Source organism: Ovis canadensis, chromosome 7 (assembly GCF_042477335.2).
Source record: "Ovis canadensis isolate MfBH-ARS-UI-01 breed Bighorn chromosome 7, ARS-UI_OviCan_v2, whole genome shotgun sequence".
Classification (NCBI taxonomy): Eukaryota; Metazoa; Chordata; class Mammalia; order Artiodactyla; family Bovidae; genus Ovis; species Ovis canadensis.
The window spans coordinates 17,903,611-17,924,118 of record NC_091251.1 but is presented as its reverse complement, the minus strand read 5'-3'; the positions used below and the strand labels follow the sequence as shown (position 1 = coordinate 17,924,118).

The window sequence follows — 20,508 nt, the reverse complement described above, 5'->3', positions numbered from 1 at the left end:
CTATGGTTTTTCCAGTGGTCATGTATGGATGTGAGAGTTGGACTGTGAAGAAAGCTGACAGCCGAAGAATTGATGCTTTTGAACTGTGGTGTTGGAGAAGACTCTTGAGAGTCCCTTGGACTGCAAGGAGATCCAACCAGTCCACTCTGAAGGAGATCAGCCCTGGGATTTCTTTGGAAGGAATGATGCTAAAGCTGAAACTCTAGTACTTTGGCCACCATGAGAAGAGCTGACTCATTGGAAAAGACTTTGATGCTATCAGGGATTGGGGGCAGGAGGAGAAGGGGATGAGAGAGGATGAGATGGCTGGATGGCATCACTGACTCAATGGATGTGAGTCTGAGTGAACTCCAGGAGTTGGTGATGGACAGGGAGGCCTGGAGTGCTGCGATTCATGGGGTTGCAAAGAGTCGGACACGACTGAGCGACTGAACTGAACTGAACTGAACTGAACTGAAGGGCTTCCCTGATAGCTCAGTTGGTAAAGAATCTACCTGCAATGCAGAAGACCCCGGTTCAATTCCTGGATCAGGAAAATCCACTGGAAAAGGGACAGGCTACCCACCCCAGTATTCTTGAGCTTCCCTTGTGGCTCAGCTGGTAAAGAATCTTCCTGCAATGTGGGAGACCTGAGTTCAATTCCTGGGTTGAGAAGATGCCCTGGAGAAGGAAAAGGCTACCCACTCCATTATTCTGGCCAGGAAAAGTCCATGGACTGTATAGTGAATGGGGTCACAAAGGGTTGGACAAGACTGAATGACTTTCACTTTCAAAATTATTAAAGATACTAAATTCATAATTTAATATTAGAACTTCCAAAAATGGAATCTCCAGACCTGGACCACCAGAGAGTTTTACCAAACATCTAAAAAAAGTTAACATCAATTCTCCACAGTCTCTTCCAGAAAATAGAACAGGCGCAAAAACTTCTTAACTCATGTTATAAATCTACTATTATTCTTATACCAAAATCAGATAAAGGCAGTACAAAAATTTTTTAAATATAGACACAAAAAGCTTAACAAAGTATTAGCAAATAAAATTTGCATTGTATGAAAAGAATTAAACATCACATTGGTCTATATTTGAAAAACAGTTAATGAAACCTATATTAACGGCCTAAAGAAAAAAAAAATCACAAGGTATACCAACTGATCCAAAAACGGTATTTGATAAAATTCAATATCCATTCATGATGAATGATAAGAACTCCCAGAAAAACAAAAATGGGGGGAACTCCCTCAACTTGATGAAAGCTTCTACACAAAATCAATAGCTAGCATTAATGTTGAAAGCCCAGTGTAAGATTAAAAAACAAGGCCAAGATGTCTGATCTCATCACTCTTCTTATTCAACACAATGCTGGAAGTTTTAGACAATGCAATAAAGCAAGATAAGGAAATAAAAAGAAGGCATGAGGCCAGAAAGTAATAAATACAGCTGTCAGTATTTACAGATGACATGATTATAATTTTATATGTAAACATTTCCTGGGCTTCCCAAGTGACAATAGTGGTAAAGAATTGGCTTGCCAATGCAGGAGACACAAGAGACACGAGTTTGATCCCAGGATTGGAAGATCCCTCGGAGTTTGAAGCGGCACTCCACACCAGTATTCTTCCAGGGACAGAAGAGCCTGGCAGGCTACAACCCATGGGGCTGCAAAGAGTCGGACACGACTGAGCACACACAAGTGCACAAATATTTCCCAGGAATTTAAAACAAACCAAAAAACCCCAAAGCAAACCTATATCATATTGAGTGTAAATGAGTTTGGCAAGGTCACAGGATATGAGATAAACATACAAAAATCAATTGTATTTTTATATACTAGCAATGCACACATGGATGCCAGAATTAAAATCACAATGCCATTTAGAAACACTTGGAAAAAGAGAAATATGTAGGCATAAATCTAATAAAACATGTATGGGACTTGGGCACTGAAAATTATAAAATGCTGATGAAAGAAACCGAAGATCTAAATAAATGGAAAGGCATACTCTGTTCATGAAGTGGAAGACTTCATAGGTCAATTTTTTCCCAAATTAATATTTAAGTTAAAAAAATTATTATCAAAATCTAAGCAATATTTTTGTGGATATAGATTAGATTATTCTAAAGTTTATGTGGACAGGTGAAGGCGCTGAAATAGTTAATGCAAGTTTTGAAAAGAAGGCTAGACTTCCCTGGTGCCCCAGTGGTTGCGATGCTGTGCTTCCGTCTCAGAGTTTCATTCCTGGGCAGGGGTCTAGGATCCTGAACGCCATGCAGTGAGGCCTCAATAAATAAACAGAGTGGGAAAAGCATTCTAGCTGATTTGAAGACTTACAATTTAACTATAGTAATCAGGATTGTATGGTATTGATGGAGGTATTCACTTCAGTTCAGTTCAGTCACTCAGTCGTGTCCAACTCTGCGACCCCATGAACCACAGCACGCCAGGCCTCCCTGTCCATCACCATCTCCTGGAGTTTACTCAAACCCATGTCCATCGAGTCAGTGATTCCATCCAACCATCTCATCCTCTGTTGTCCCCTTCTCTTCCTGCCCTCAATCTTTCCCAGCATCAGGGTCTTTTCCAATGAGTCAGTTCTTGACATCAGGTGGTCAAAGTATTGGAGTTTCATCTTCAGCATCCGTCCTTCCAATGAATATTCAATTAAAAAAAAAAAAGGAGACTAGAGAACCAAGGAACACACCCACATAAACAGACTCAACCAATTTTTGACAGGTATAAAAGCATTTCATTGGATTTCAACAAACAATACTAAAGTAATTGGACATCCATAGGAGAAAAAAAACTCAACCTTAATCTCATTGCTTATATAAAAATTAACTTAAAAATGGATTTCAGTGTTCAATGTAAAACTATAAATCTTTCTGGGAAAAAAAAGAAAAACATAGGAGAAAATCTACAGGGCCTAGAGCCAGGCAGAGAGTTCTTAGATTTGATGTGAAAAGTCAAATCAATAAAAGGAAAAATTGATAAGTTGGATGGATCTCATTAAAATTTTTTTTAAAAAATGTTTCTCTGTGAAAGATCCTCTTAATAGAATGAAAAGACAAGCTACACACTAGGAGAAAATGTCGCAAACTACGTGTCCAACAAGGATGAGTATCTCGGGTAAATGAAGTATATATTTATTATATATGTATTTGAGAAGTTCTAAGAGTATGTAATTTATATATAATAACATTATATATACCATATAATGTAATGTAATATATATACATATCACTCTCTGTTGTAATTGTTCTATATCTCAGCTCTATTATTGTTAATATCTTCGTTTTGATACTGTAATTTGATACTATAATTTTGCAAGGTGTTCCCATCGGAGAAATCGATTGAAAGGTATATGGGGTCAGTGTGTATCATTTCTTACAAGTGCATGTCAATCTACAATTATCTGAAACTAGACCATTTAATTAAAAAATAATTGTAACATTGCTTGTATTCAGGGGAAAAAAAACTGGAAACGGAATACATATTCGTAAGGGGAATGGTTGTCTATAACATTAGCTCCATAAAATGGAATATTGTGTAGAGCCTAAAGGAAAAAGAAAAAAACTCTCTCTGACCTGAAAAGCTATGTCACAGAACTCTTTCTGTAGCATGGTGCCATTTATATTAAAATTCACACACATAGAGCGTGGTTACTGCGTAAATACCCACACCCTACGTTCTCAACGACAGCAATATTACCAAAGGTCAAAAATCAATTTGAGGGAGGCTAAGAAGTCTTACCCTCCTTGTATAAAAAGCACAGATATGCATGACTACATAGCAGATAAACGATACAGTAAAAATACTTCATGGGTGAGAGGAGATGTGTTTAGTATTTTTTTAAGTATTTAGGAAAAAAAAAGAGAGAGACTCTTTAGTGGGGGGCAACAGTAAAAAAAACAAGTTAAGAATTCCTAGCCTAAGCCAGTATTTCTCAACCTCAGCCCTACTGACATGCTGGAGAAGTCTTCATTTATAAGGCTGTCCTGTCATTGCAGAGTGTTTGGCAGCCTCCCCGGCTTCTACCCACTCAATGCAGGTAGTACGCGCCCACCTGTGACGATCTGAAATGTCCCTGGAAGGCACAGTTGCCCCTGGTGCAGAACTGCTAGACAGAGGGCGTCACAGACCAAACCCCAGCCATGCGGCAGGCAGCTCAGCAGGAGTGATGGGCACTTTCATTGTCGACAAGGAGAGTATATTCAGGGCTTACTTGTGTCATTAAAAATTAATTTTTCAAAAATGACTCTGACTGGGAGATGCAGTGCCAGAGGGAGGAAAAGACCTGAGAAGCCCTTGGACCTGGGTCCAGTCCCAGTCCTCCCCCTTCTGCTCTAGGACACCAGTAAGCACCTGCCCCCCGCTCTGCCTCCCCCAGCCCTGCCCCAGGGGAGCCTCTCGGGCTGCACCCCATGTGCCCTGCTTTGCGCCCAGATCGCCATGCTCAGGCAGCGTGCAATCTAACACGTACTCATCCCTAGACCCCAGGGTCCTGTCGTCCAAGAAGCCCTCCTCACTCCCACCAGATCTAGAGTCCTCTGCTGTGATGCCACAGAACCATCTCCCCATGCAAGATGCGCGCAGCGTTCCGGCTGTTTACGGAACAGAGTGGAGGTCCCAAATTGACTGCCGCTCGCCCTCCACCTCTGCACCTTCCTCTCAGCCGGGCTCCTTCACCTTCTTAATCTGTCTGGCTTAGCAAATGGGAGGCGCCAGCAAAGGATGGAGCGGGGAGGAGACTGGGGTGGGGGTTGAGTCTCTGGCTTCCTTCCAGCTGCCCCCCACCCCACCCCGCCCTTAGGCAATGCTCCTCCTAGAAGCACAGCTCTGGTCTGGCTCAGTTCAGTTCAGTCGCTCAGTCGTGTCCAACTCTTTGCCACCACATAGACTGCGACACACCAGGCCTCCCTGTCCATCACCAACTCCCAGAGTTTACCCAAACTCATGTCCTTTGAGTCAGTGATGTCATCCAACCATCTTGTCCCCTGTCGTCCCCGTCTCCTCTGCCTTCAATCTTTCCCAGCATCAGGGTCTTTTCCAATGAATCAGCTCTTGACATCAGGTGACCAAAGTATTGGAGTTTCAGCTTCAGCATCAGTCCTTCCAATGAATATTCAGGACTGATTTCCTTAATGATAGACTGCTTGGATCTCCTTGCAGTCCAAGGGACTCTCAAGAGTCTTCTCCAATGCCACAGTTCAAAAGCATCAATTCTTTGGCACTCAGCTTTCTTTATGGTCCAACTCTCACATCCGTACATGACTACTGGAAAAACCATAGCCTCGACTAGACGGACCTTAGTCGGCAATGTCTCTGCTTTTGAATATACTATCTAGGTTGATCATAGCTTTTCTTCCAAGGAGCAAGCATCTTTTAATTTCATGGCTTCAGTCACCGCCTGCAGTGATTTTGGAGCCCAAGAAAACAAAGTCTGTCACTGTTTCCATTGTTTCCCCGTCTATTTGCCATGAAGTGATGGGACCCGATGCCATGATCTTTGATTTTTGAATGTTGAATTTTAAGCCAGATTTTTCACCCTCCTCTTTTACTTTCATCAAGAGGCTCTTGTATAGTTCTCCTTCACTGCCGTAAGGGTGGTGTCATCTGCGTATCTGAGGCTGTTGATATTTCTCCCGGCAGCCTCGATTCCAGAGTTGCTTCATTCCAGATTGTGCCACAGCCCTGGCAGAGCTCCAGTAACCATCTCTTCTTCTTGTCCTCTGTCCTCCAAGGGTGGTAACGGCTTCCCAGGTGGTACGCCATCTCTTGTTAGCCCTTTAACCTGGTCCCCGTCCTCCGAATGTTTCCTCCACTGAGCCCTTCTCAGTTGGACTCACATTGTTCCTGACAAGGCCCTGACCTGACACACATAGCCAACCCTGCAGCTCAACTATGAGCTCCCAGCTCATAAACACTGTGTCTTCGTCCTGCTTGGGTTTGTTTTTTTTTTTAATTTTTAATTTTTACTTTATTTTGCTTTACATACTGTATTGGTTTTGCCATACATTGACATGAAGGACTCCAGGGGTCGGCACTGATAATAGCTAGAACGTGTGTAAGGCTCAGTGAAAGTTCATTGAATAAATGGATGAAAGAATGAAGAATAGGTGGATAGATGGATTTGCCAGTGGATGGAAGGACAAATGACCAGATGGATTCATGTATGGGTGGGAGGATATTCAGACTCTACTTTTGCAAACATGAATAACCAACAGAAATTCTTGAATACTCACAGCTTGCCAAGCATCACACCAAGCCTTTTGTGTATCTTCACTCAACCTCCATGATAGCCTATGAGACAAGAGTATCAACATGAGGAAAGGGAGGTTCGGAAGGGTTAGGTCACTTGCTCAAGGTCACAGTTGAGAGGTGATAAGACTATAGGATTCAATCCCACCAGCCTCCAGAGCCTGCAATCCTGAGAGCAAAGGGACATGGCTGGATGACTCCTCCAGGACCCCGAGGTCCACCACTGTCCTAGGGATGGTCTCCTGGGGCCTCTTCTGTACCATGCCTGTCCCCTACCTCCAGGCCCTGGGTGGTCCTTGCTCTTTAAACAGTGGGCCTAGCTTCAGCACGCTTCCCTCTGAAATCGCTCTCTACCCCGTCCATCCTGAGTGTCTCTAAGGACATCTGGCTTGCACGTGTGGGGCGCAGAGAGGCTCCAGGTCCCTTCCACTCCAGCTGACAAGCCCTTGTGTATGTCTTGAGCAGGCAGGAGCTTTGCAGTTCTTTGGGTTTCTGCTCAAAGGAAAAACCTCCTCCCCGGGCAAGAGCAGCCTGGGACACCCACTCCCCACGGGGTTGCATCCTGGAGGTAAAAAGCACCAGCCTAGGAGACACATGATTCCAGATCTGGGGTGTCATGCTGGAGCCTTCCCCTCTGAGCGCTGTTAAACCTGGGCTCCTGGTGCCTCCTGGCTGGGCCACGGCGAGCAGCAGATGGAAGGTCATCCACCTAAACTGCACGGGTAGTTAGCAGTCACCACCCGCACACCCTCAGCCTGCCTTGTTCACCCGCTCTCATTTCCCCAAACGTTCCTGAGAACGGTTTGATTTGGCCATCTCTGTGAGGATTGTGGGCGCGCTCTCCTCCCCATTTGGCAAATGAGGAAAGTGAAGCTGAAAGAGCTTCCGAAGGCTGGCAGAGGTCACACCGCAGGACAGAGGCAGGGTGGGGCTCAAACCCTGGGAGATCCCTGCCACTCCCCAGCATCCGGCATCCCCCACTGCACCTGCCCCCCAGGCTCAACTTGGTAGTGGAAGCAGCAGGCATTCTTTATTTCCATCATTGTTTATGCATGGCACGTTTGCAACAGGGCCCATGGTGATTAAAGCGCCTCAGGACAGAAAAGCTGAGCTGAAACAAGAGTGAAAACATTAAAAGGAAAACAAGACAGCAGCATCCACAGGGCTGTCTCCAGGCGGAAGCGCAAGAGGGCCACTGAGGACACGACCTCATCCAGGCGCTCAGGAGGCGACGGCTTCACTCTGGGGCCACCTTCTGGATTTGCCACCCCAGGACCAAGTCAACCGCCATCATTGTCAACAATGGGAGCATCAACCCTAGAGATCTGGGGATCAGGCACCGCTGATGTTTACCCCACTTTTGGCTGTGTGACCTTGGGCAGATGAATCAGCCTCTCTGAGGCATGGTGTGCTGGACCCTGGTTCCCAGGGCAGTTGGGGAGTATGGGAAATGATGCAGATAAAGCCCTAAGCAAAAGACCTGCTCCACGGCAGCCTCATTAGGCAATAGATTTCTGTGCTTCTTTTACATTCTAAAAAGCTCTTTTACCCACATTTTAGGGAAGGTGAGCATCCAGGCTCTGCATCAGGTGGTCTATGAGGCAGCCTGCCTCCAACTCTAAATGTGTAGTGGGGAGAAGTTTATATAACATTTCAAAGCCTTATTTTCCACATTCTTCAGATGGCACTAACAGTAACCTCTATCCCAGGTTTGTGTGAAGTTTACATGCAATAAAACTCTTAGGGGCTTGTCACAGTACCCGACATAGGGCACTCCGTAACTGTTATTAATATCTTCCATCTTTCCAACATGTCCCCTTGTTAGTCAGGATGCATATTATTGCCCCTTTTTGCAGGTGATGGAAGTGAGGCTCAAGGAGGTGGAATGGTTCGCTCAAGGTCACAAAGCCAGGAAATGGCAGGGTTGGCACTCTGTACTGGGCTCCTGACCCTAAGTCAGTGACAATCCATGACAAGGGTCCTAAGGTAGTTTATTTCACAGGATCCTGTGTTCCTGATTGGCTCTTGGTCGGCTCTGCCAGAGAAGACTGGAAGACACCTTGCTAAAAAAAAAAGAAGCCTAGTATCCAGCTTCAGGCTCATCTGGTTTCAAACCCTCTTTGCAGCTGTGTGACTGTGGCTGGTACACTTAACCTCTCTAGTCTTCAGTTTCTCATATTTAACTCGGCAGTATAATTACTGTCTTCCTCTTTGGGGTCAACATGAGCAGGAAATGAGGATGGGGTAAAAAGGACCAGCACTGTGCCAAAGTCACAGCAGGGCCTCAGAGAATGCCATCACTCCCTCCCCTGTCCCCATCAGTGCATCTGTTATTGCCTCCCCTGGGGCTCCTGGCACCAGCTTCGTTCCCAGCCAGAGGGACTGGAGTGACTGACGGAAACTGACATTCTGGCTGACAGAGCAGCTTCGTCTCCATCAGCCTGCCCCTCCCCGTCTCAGGCATCTTCCTCAGCCATGTCCTTCCACCTGGTCACCGGCAGCTAATGAGGCCATGAAGAGGGCGGAAGAGCCAGCCCGACTCCCCAGGTCCTGCCTCTCTCTTTCTCTCCCTCTGTCTTCCTCCCAGCTCTCTGCTCTCTCCTTCCCCTCATCCCCCTTGAAACTTTCAAGGAAGCACCCTAAGGCCCCTGATGACTATTCAAAAATTATTAACATCAAAGAGGTACAAGATGATTTAATTCTACAAATTCAGGGGATTCTCACTCTGATTGAGGGATGCTGAGAATACAAAGTAGAATAGGACATTGCCGTGCACTTGGGGAGTTCCAGAGAAAAATGATGATGCATCAACAGAATTGTACAAAACAAGAGGACGTCCCATAATAAGAATTATAACACCTGTCATTTATGTATTAGGCTGTTTGTATGTGCTCCTTTTGAAGACCACAGCTCAGGTTCAGCGGGTTCGTGAGTATTGCCCCAGGTCACACAGCCAGCAAGGGACAGAATTGAAATTCCAACTCAAGTCTGTCTGGTCTCAAAACTTGGCCTCCTGCTGCTGCAAACTTATCTCTGGATGTCCGAAACACAAAAGAGTCAGTGTACGACATGGAAAGTGAAGCCGAATGCAGGTGACAGTATATGACCTTGCCTGGGGAGGGGCAGGAAACACTTCACAGAGCGTCCTCCTGAACTGGGGATGGTGGAAGAATGGTGGCTGTAGATGGATCTCTCTGCACCTGTGTCTATATTTCTCCTCTTCTATCTCTGCATGTCTGTACCTACTGTCTGGTCTCCTAACTCCTAAGCTCCCCAAAGAAAAATGTCATCTCCCTCAGCACTGTGTATGGCGACTATAACTGAATTCACATAGCTGGGGCTGGGAGTCGACTGGTTAATCACAAAAGTCCATTAAAGCAGGAAAATCATTTAGGTAATAAAACATATGTGGCCTGTCTTAGTCCAATCAGGTTGATATGACCACACACCCTAAATAGGATAGCTTATAAACAAAAGGAATTTCTCACAGTTCCAGACGTTGGGAAGTCCAAGATCAGGGTGTTAGCACAGTCGTGTTCTTGCAGAGGCTCCCTGTCTGGATGCTTGCAGCAGCTTCTGGCTGTGTCCTCACGTGGTAGAAGGGGCTTCGAGCTCTCTGGGGTCTCTATTATGAGAACACTAATCCTATTCATAAGGACTCCGCCCTCATGACCCCAAGCTTCTAATAATATCGCACTGGGCACTAGGGTTTCAGCATACAAATTTAGTTGGGGGGACTCAAATACTCAGACCCATACTACTGTGAAACATCTTATTCTAATTTAAAACATGTAAAATGTACATGTATCAGAACAATATTTAGATGGAAGCCTCTGAGGCCTTGAAGAATAGCCCTGTTGATAGAATCCTGCCTCTCTTTTCTCCATAAACCATAGCCATAATATGTCCAACATTTACACTTCAGACACCCTCAAAACGAAACTAGGAAAAGCAACCTGGGTGCAGAATCTTTCTGAATTTTTATGCTTATTTCCCTGATATTTTATAGGTATCTCACCCACACGTAATTTGACCAAAAAGAGATTTTAGCAACTGACCTTTATGGAGTGTTTCCAAAAGCATTCAACTTAGTTCTCAAAGAAATAGGACTTCCTTCCCTATATTTTACTCGTATTGAACTCCTTCTTGTAATTATGTTCTTTAGTTGAATATGACATGAACCAATAAAATATGAATGCAAAAAAAGAGAATGCGGCTGTTTCTGTGAAAGCTAGGTTAAATACTGGGGAAACGCTCCATAAAAATGAGTTATTTCAGGGTAAAAAATACAAACGGCTCCTGCTACACTGCAGCTCAATTGGCAGAGCGTAAAAACTGTCAGCTCACCTGGAGAATAAGCAACTGGCCTGGGTTTCTCTTGCCACCATCTTCCGGGATTCGAGAAGAGTCGTTTATTGAGGGAGATAGTTAAGCGAAAGCCAGAGAGAGACTGTTTTATACTTCTGAGCCCCTTCCCACAGTGTTCCTGTTGGGTGGGGACCCGTCCAGGCTCTGGCCTGATCCTTCTGTCACTTTTTCTCCCAAAAGGGAGGAAAGAACTAGCAGGACCCTACAACTCTGAACAGCCTATTTTTACCAGTGGGTAGGGTCCATGTGCCAGGAAAAGGCAGCTCCCTGTCACAGCCCTCTCTCCTCTCGCTTCTGGGGCTCTCAGCTCTTGTCTCCTGCCTCACATTGGCGATAGGAAGTCATCAGGGCGTATCGTGGGAGAGGCTGGAGTGACAAGCGGATCTGGTAGAAGATGAGGCTGGGAAGGAGGAAGTAGACAGGCATCTGTCTGTGAAGGTCCTGGCTATGAGGCTAACGCATTTGGACTTTATCCTCCAGGCAACAAGGAGCAATTGAACATGAATCTGTGCTCAAGGTTGTTTGAGCAGTTGACACAGAGAAGGGGGAACTGGAGGAGAATGGAGGCAGGGTACCACTGAGGAGGCTGCTGCAGCCACCTGGGCAAGAGATGAAGAGGTTTAAACTAACATGGGGAGTAAGGTGGGGATGGGGAGGGGGGCCCACACCAGACCTAACAATGGGTTAGACACAGGAATGAAAAAGTCTCTGCTCATCTCCAGGTTTCTGTCTTAATCAATGGTCCCCACCCTGCCTCCAGTAAGATGGGGGAAGGCAGGGTTGGGGGCAGGTTTAGGGTACGGAAGATGAAGGCCTCTGTGTTGGCCATTTAATACGCTTGAGAGGCAGCCGGGAGATTTCCAGAGATGCTCAGACCTACTGAGGAGATGCCTCTCAGAAGCAGGGCTGTTCTAGCCGCTTAAACCAAGTGAAAGCCACTCGGCCTTGAGGATATTTGATTGCTCTTGCTCGATTCAATAATTGGCAGCAGAACAGGTACAGTGGAAAAAAACACGGTTTTGAGAACATCCAGATCTGGGTAGAAATTCCTATCTCTGCTAATATGCATTCCATGAGGCTTTGAATATGCGATTTCATGTCTCCAAGCCTCTGTTTCTTCATCTATCAAGTGGAAATAAAAATACATCTTCATGGACTTTGAGCTGTTCTGTGCTATGCTTAGCTGCTCAGTCATGTCTGACTCTTTGCGACCCCATGGACTGTAGCCCGCCAGGCTCCTCTGTCCATGGGGATTCTCCAGGCAAGAGTACTGGAGTGGGGTGCCATGCCCTCCTCCAGGGATCTTCCCAACCCAGGGATCAAATCAAGGTTTCTTGCATTGCAGGCATATTCTTTTCTTCATGGACTATACAGAGAATCAAATGAGATCACGAATGTAAAGTTCCAAACTAGTACCAAGCACATAATAGTTGTTCAATGGTGCTAACTAGTCATTAGTGGTTTGTAATCTAGAAAATGTCATCTATTCTTTTATTAATCTTACAGAATTCTGAGAGTTGTAATTCTAGAGTGATAGGTCTAGTAACTCCAAGGGATTTAAGATATTTATTCGTCTCGGTTCAACAAGATTTTTCTGGGGCTCCCCTGGATGCTAAAAATCTAGGATGTGCTTCCAGAGCTTGCCATGTTTCTCCCCGCTGCACACACACATCCAAGTAGACAATCACGATCGCCAAGGGGGGCTCCCCCCGATTGTGTAAGAGCTCTCAAGGGCTGAGTTAAACAGACATTGCATGCTGGGCACTGGGCACATAGAGAATAATCGTGCCAAGCCTGCACCCTGGGGGCTTAGAGCCCAATGCTGGGTATCGGTGAGTCTTGAATGAGCTTTTTCTCCAGGAGCCGGTGTCCACCCCCGCCTCAGGCTCCCTGCCCATGCACAAGGCTGCCAGCCCATCTGTGTCCTTGAGAACATGCTGGGCTCCTGACCCAGGCAGCAGCTGGTCCACTACCTGCTGCCCCCAACCCGGCACCGGTCCAACTCAGAGGCAGTGAGGACAGAGAAATAGAATCTGAGTGCCAGGAAGGAACGTGGAACTCATCCAGGCCACGGAATGTGCATCTCACTGACCCTGGAGCCTGACCCTGTTTGATTCTCAGCAAACTCAGCCCTCTACCAGCTCTGCAGGTGGAGGCAGGCGCTTTTCACTCTAAGCTTGTTTCCTTATCTGTAAAAGAGACACACTACATGTTCACTTCATAGGGTTACTGTAAGGGTCGTGCAAGAGATACACTATTCAAACTATTTTGACTAGAAATGACCAACACTGATTGAATGCAACTCAAGGGGGAAAAAATGAGGAGGTATTTATTGGTTCAAGGTCTAACTGTGAAGAGTCAAGAGTACATCTAACTTCGACAGCCAGGCCGTCAAGTGACATCATCAGAAATCTCTCTCTGTTGCTGCCTCTTCTACTGTTCTCCAAAATTGCTTTATTTTCAAATAAATGTTCCCGTGAAGCAGCCCTAGACTTGTATTCTACCAGCAGAGACTGTTTCTTTACCAGTAATCTTAAGATTGGAAAGAGCTTTGCTTGGCACACTTTAGGCTAAATGTCTACTTCTGAAGCAGTCACTATAACCAGGGAAGTACCATATTCCTGTTGGCCAAGCTTAAGCACGGCCGTGTTTGAAACCTGGGAATCCAGGCTGGCTCAATCCCACCCAGTTCCAACAAGAACTGATAGCGGAAAAAAAGTATCCAAAGGAAAGTAAGGAGGCTATTATAGATAAGGTAATTGTTCTGGACATGTCAAAATATAGACATCAATAAACATGCCTAGGGTTTGTTAATTTTCAACAAACAGGGTTAATTTTCATCATCGAAACCATTATTGTTACTATCACTGCCGTTATTAACATCATTATCGTCACAGGCACGTGATAAATCATACTCGTGTGCTTCTGTGAGCCACTGCCCCCCCGTGTAGCCTCTTCTACAACTATTCAAGAAGAAGGCTCTTTGCACTCAGAGTTTCCGAGAGCCCGAGGCTTCCCCTGCTTGCCTGCCCCCTAAAGCTGTCCAGCCCCTGCCCTCATCTCTCCCCAGGTTCTGAGGCAGATCTGCTCCAGAGCTGGTGAGCTCTTGCCCAGCACCAGGCACCAGCTTTTACCCTCATAATTGAGGCCCACTGACCACCATTCTACAGACCCAGTTCTGTTCCAATTCTGGACAGATCAGGAAGTTTGAAAGACACCCAGCTGCACTCTCTAAAGCGCATCACACAATACCACACATCTCCCTCCAACTCTGGGATCTGTTTCCTTCACTGGAATTTATCCTTGGCCCAATATCCCCAGTCCCTAACTGACTATCTGCATTGGGTGAGTACATCAACAAACCTTTGGTTGCAAATAACAGGAAACCTCATTCAAATGGACTTTTAAAAATAAAAGGAATCTATCGGCTGATGGACATTAAAAATTCTGGAAGAATTTCAGGCTTCAGGCAAAGCTAGACCCAGTAGCTCAGTGACATTACCAAAGATCTGGTTTCTTTCCCCCTGTTAGCTCAATCGTCTACAGTGTTGCCTTCAGCCCAAAGCTGTTACCCTAGTATTCCCAAGATAGATTCAAGTAACTCCCTAGGCTATATGCTTCTATTTTTATGACCAACAGGGAAGAACAGCTCTTTGTCACAGAATTCTTAGCATAATTCTAGCAAATTAATTCTGATTGGGCCAGCTTAGGACCAAAGCCCATGCTTGGTTGTTGTAAGAGACCCATGGTGGGGTCAGTCCCAAGCAAAGCACATATCTGGAAATTTGGAATCCTATTAACATTGAGGAAGCGGGAAGGTTGCTGGCCAGCAGTCAAATGATGTCCATTACTGGATATTTTAAAGAGTTGTGCTCAAATTGCACCTGGAGGTGAGCCCAGGCTTTGCCTATATTCTCAGAGACATCCTGCCCTCTCTTTTCACTTACACTCTCTTTTGGAGTTGGGAGCCAATTAGTTGAAATTCTTTATTTTCAGTCTGAGTAAAAAGCATTTTGAGTTTCCTTTTATTCCTCTTGCTATTTCTCTGTAAGTTTGAAATCATTTCCAAATAAAACTTTTAAAATATCTATAGTGAATAACCCATGTTTTGCCCCCATAGGTTAAGTTCATATAATCTTGATTTCTGCTTTATCTTTGCTGAGGGAATAATAGAAAAGGGGGAAGTATTCAGCAAAGCTGTTCAGAATGTTGGGAGCACTGGAAAGAAACTTTTAAGCTTTGGTTGGCTGGCTGTGCATAAAGGAACAACAACAAAATCAAAGCCTTCCAAACAAAGATTAAGGTATGGAACCTCACAAGTAGACACCTTCATTATCAGGGCCTCATCTCCTGCCTCAGTTACCCCACTGCTTAATATGGGGTTGATGCAAAGGGGCTGGCTTGCTTTCCCCCTTTCCCAGTGAAAGTGTTTGTAGCAGATACACTGTGTTGCCTCATCACTTAGGCTGAAAGAGGAGGCATATAACTTACCGTTTAGCTCCCCAGTTCTTCGATTAAGATGAGTGACACTCTGGCAACTGTACTAAGATCCTGCAGCTGAGGAGCATCACCCACAGCTGAACCTGGTTTAGACGACGTGATTCTAGACCTTGAGCTTGCACCTAACCACAGAATAGATGAGATTTAGGGAAAGTACTAGTAGGAGTGAATATATTTTGCATATGGGAAAAACAAATGATTTCTGATTAGGGAGTAGACCATGGTGGTTTTCAAATTTGACTCCACAATTCTTTGACATCCCTTCCATCAAGAGCTTGGGTCTATGTCCTTTCTTGGATCAAAGCCAAACTTAGCAATTGGTTGACCAACAGAGTATGGAAAGATTGACACTATTTGATTTTTAAAGCTAGATTAGACAAGGCATACAGCTTCTGCCTGGTTCTCTTGAGATGTGCGCTTCTGGAATCCAGACATGAGGAAGGATGACCAACTGTGAGAAGGTCAGGTGGAGAGATATCGATCGGGGCACTATCAGTCCTCAATCCCAGCTGAGCTCCAAGCTGACCATCAGCACCAACTTGCCAGCCGTGTGAGTCAGCAACCTCAGGGCTGAAGTCATCAGCTCCAGCCAAGTATCCCCAGATGATGCTACGTGGAGCCGAGACCAGCCTTCCCCACAAACCCTGCCCGAACTCTGGATTAGTGACCTAAATAGATGATTGTTTCTTATCAAACCACTAACTTTTGAAGTGGCTTATTATGTAGCAAAAGTAACTGGAACACCATGCAAATGGATGCAAAGGCACTTCAAAAGAGCATAATTTTGATATCAAAGTATTAAGAGACACCCTTGGGAAATTTTTTTTAATCCATGAATATTTGTTCAAAAATGAGCCTCTTGATAAATGTACTGAAAAAGTCAAGTGAAAAATAAAGAAGATTGTAATGAGCTGTCCAATTTTACTGAAAAAAAAATCAACACCCTTAAATTCAACACCTCATTCAATTCTTATTTGTCCTTAAAACCAACATATTGTTTTCATTATGACCTCTGTTTTGCTAAATATAGGCTATCATTCATTTTATTTCATTTTTAAACCCTTGACCAAGTCCAAATCAAATCTATTAGCCTGCATTTACTGCTAAGTTGTAGCCCCTGCTTGAAGTGGTTCATGTTGAATGGGGTATTTTTTCTTGTCCCCAATTAATCTTGAGAAATCAAGATCCTCTTCAATGACCTTGACCACACCGTGTTATTGCTGTGTTCCTTGCACCATCAGAAGAGGATGTTGCCCCATCTTTCAGGACATCCTCCCGCTGCCAGCCTGCCCATCCTTCAGTATATGCCCCAGGCCTTCCTCACACCCACCGAGAAGGGCATCAGGGACAGCTGTCTCTTTCCACAAGCCCACCGTGCCCTACCATAGCTCATCTCCTGCCTCCCAGCCTGCTTTCCCGTTTGTCTCTGCCTCCTTAGTTCCTCGTCTTTCTTCACCCTCTTCTCTGTGCAGTCCTCAGCTTTCCTCTTCATTCCAGATGTCTGCTCGGATGATACCAGCCTCTTCCAGGAAATAACCCAGACCAGTTCCATCCAGCCCCCAGCACCAGTTCACAACGATTGCATTTCTGTCGGATTGACCCCAGAGGAAGAGGTAGCAGTTAACCATGCATTCGTTCTCAAGGAAAACCGAGACTGGCAAGCTACACTGCCTTGGGGCGAGAGGTCTGTGAATGGGACTTCACATCAGGAAATTCCAAATCCAATCTTTTTTCGTCAAACTTTGGGGACTCAGAACCAACTATATAGGTTAGAACCATAACAACTATATGGTTAGGATTCTTTATGTTGAAAGTATCAGAACATCCAACTTAAACTGGTTTAAACAATAAAAGAAATTTGTTGCCTCACATGAATGAAAAGGGCAGAAGTTGGCTTAGTTTCAGGTAAGGCTCGGCTCAGGCTCTCAAATGATGCCGCCAAGAATCCAATTTTATTCCATCTCTCTTCTCTGCCTACTACAACAATGTCTTCATTTTAAAGCTAGCTAATCCCTCGTCAGAGGACATCTGTCAGTATCTCCAAAGATTACTGAAGTTCACTTGCCAACAGCTCTGTATAAGTCTCAGAAATGAGTCTTTATCATTACATTAACTCAGTTCCATCAGAGCGACCATAATCCTTCCCCCAACATTCTTCCTGCCCCTGGTCCCCGGTACACACATGCGCACGTGCATGCATGCCTGCACACACACACACACACGCACACACACACACACTCACACACACTCACACACACGCACGCACTCACACTCACTCACACACACTCACACTCACACACACACGCACACGCACACACACTCACACACACACGCACACACACACTCACACTCACACACACGCACACACACACGCGCACACGCATGCACGCACACACGCACGCACACACACACGCACACACACACTCACACACACACGCACACACACACACACACTCACACTCACACGCACACGCACACGCACACACGCTCACACACACGCACACACGCACACACTCACACACACGCACACACACACTCACACTCACACACACACGCACACACGCTCACACACACGCACACACGCACACACTCACACACACGCACACACACGCACACACACACTCACACTCACACACACACAGAAGCATAAAAGGATGCAAAGGAAAAAAAAATAAACACTTGTCTCACCTCTCAGACAGTCCTGGAGATATCAGTATATGTTTTTTCAGCTTCTTAAAATATACGTTCCTGTTGCTGTTGTTCAGTCGCTAAGTCATGTTCAACTCTTTGGGACCCTATGGACTGCTGCACACCAGGCTTCCCTGTCCATCACCATCACCTAGAGTTAGCTCAGACTCATGTCCATTGAGTTGGTGATGCCATCCAACCATCTCATCCTCTGTCATCCCCTTTTCCTCTTGCCTTCAATCTTTCCCAGTATCAGGGGCTTTTCCAATGAGTTGGCTTTTACATCAGGTGGCCAAAGTATTGGAGTTTCGGCTTCAGCGTCAGTCCTTCCAATGAATATTCAGGGTTAATTTCCTTTAGGATTGACTGATTTGATCTCCTTGCAATCTAAGGGACTCTTAAGGGTCTTCTCCAGCACCCAAGTTCCAAAGCATCAATTCTTAGAACTTAGCCTTCTTTATGGTTCGAGTCTCACATCTATACATGACTACTGGAGAAACCATAGCTTTGACTACATGGCCTTTTGTTGGCAAAATGATATCTTTGCTTTTTAATGTGCTATCTAGGTTTGTCATAGCTTTCCTTCCAAAGGGAAAGCATCTTTTAATTTCATGGCTACAGTCACCATCTGCAGATTATATATTTATGTAAGTATATATTTAATATACATATCTAATATGTATATATTTAATATAATATATATGTATGTATATGTATATATTTAATATGTATATATTTAATATACATTTGTACACAATAAAAATGTCATACATACTTCATACTCAAAATGTTTACTATATACACTCATTTTGAACTTTTCCCCACGTTAATATTCTTTTACGATATAATTTCTAATAGTACCATCTAATTCTGTCCCTGGATCAGTACATCTTTGCAGGCTTTCTAATCACCAGTGTTTTTATTTAGAATTTCTAGCTAATGCTTCAGTTTGCTATTGTCAAAAACCTTTATAAAATTATTGTTAATTTTACGAGCCATGATAGTGGCATTATGGTTACTCGTAAAAAAGGAAGAAAAAGTTCTTGTTGGTAAGAGGCACAAACTAAGTCAAACGGTAAGATTCTAGGACTTGCTTTAAAATACTCCAGGAAAAATAAAAGTGAGGGGGACAGGAGATGGAGTTTGCTGAACAAGAGAAAAAAATAGTATTGAATCTTATTAGCCCTGGTTGGCTGACTTCCATTATGTCACTGGCTGATCCTTGTGTCATTTCCATGACGACGGAGATGAAAGATACTGATGAGACAGGAGATGAGAGATAAAAGCTACTCTTATGAAGGGGAAAATAGATGTTGGATGACTAGAAATTGACTCGAGACCACAAGTCCTACATACTTCCTGAACGGAGGGTATGTTCCTTCTTGGAGCCTCATACTTCCTCTGAAAGGTTGATACTAGTAACCCAGTTGTCCAAATGAGCAAACTGACATTCAAGCCAAGAATACATGACCGGTCAGCAGTGGAGATGGACTTGAACTCCTAAATTCTAGTTTATTTTCATGTAAGTGCCACTGACTTCTTACAAGATAAGTTTCTAGAAAACCAAATTCAAACCTGTCCCTAAATGGCAAAACCTGGTCCAGGCCTAAGTTCTTGGTCCCTGCCCTCCCCTCAGCACACAGATATATGCACTATGACAGCCAGTTTATGCTTATGATTCTGGAAACCCTGCATTCCACCATCTGTGAGTCTAGGGGATGACTTGTCCTGCCTTAAGCCCCCCTGACAGCGCTGTTTCCCAACGGGCAGATTCACTCCCGGGATCCAAACCAACTCCACTGCACTCCGGTGCTTTCCCCTGCTCTTGCCGTTACTCATTCAGCGTTTATCGAGTATCTACGCAGACCCAAAGCCCTCACCACAGCAATCAAGCTCCCCTACTTCTATTTCTCTGACTCCCCTTCTAACCACTTCCCCTTTGCTCAGCCCAGTCCAGCCAACTGAATCTCCAGCTGGATTCCTCAGGTGCGCCAGGCACACTCCCACCCCACAGCCTCTGCAGTCCTTGCTTGATGCTCACGTGGCTTGTTCCGTTGCTCTCTGCAAGCTGTTGCTTAAACAGCACCTTGTTAGTGAGAACTTCTCTGACCGGCCAGAAAAAATATTAAAATCCCCAGCACTTCCTAGCTCCATCTCTGCTCAGTGATTTCCCGTAACAATGCCCACAGGAACTGTCTTACTCACATATATGTTTGTTGTGTGTCTCCCTTCCCATGAGAAGGTGAGCACTTCAAAGGCAGGGGTTGTTTTGTTCGTGGATGAATTTTAAGTATCTGAAACCATTCTTGACACATGGTAGGTGTTCAGTAAATATTGGTTGAAACAATGAATTCTATCAATATATAGGGTTCTCTAGACATAGATGATACCAACCTCGTGTCTTCTGACATCAGAAGATACAGATGAGACTCTCCAGGGGAATCTCCTTGGAGCCCTTCTTGCTCTTAAGGTGCTCCTCTGTCATCCCCATCACAGAGGGAGGGTAGGGTGGTACCCAGAAAGACACTAACTCCAAAGGTACCTTCTCTCTTTCTCTCTTTTAGCTTCAATCTTTTTATGCCCTTAAGTTTGGCCAAACTTGCTTCCAATGCTTTGGCCACCAGATGTGAAGGGCCTGATGCTGGGAAAGATTGAAGGTAATAGAAGAAGGGGACGACAGAAGATGAGATGGT

The 20,508-nt window shown here is 44.9% G+C and overlaps 1 long non-coding RNA gene across 1 annotated transcript; it reads right to left on the bottom strand.

Annotated features, from left to right (window-relative positions):
* Positions 1-781: 781 nt before the first annotated feature.
* Positions 782-10,925, bottom strand: LOC138444068 (uncharacterized). The gene is made up of 3 exons (XR_011258395.1): positions 10,607-10,925; positions 6,244-6,301; positions 782-1,659 (listed from the first exon to the last, which is right to left on the bottom strand). It is a non-coding gene; the product is annotated as an uncharacterized lncRNA (long non-coding RNA).
* Between the last annotated feature and the right edge of the window lie 9,583 nt (positions 10,926-20,508).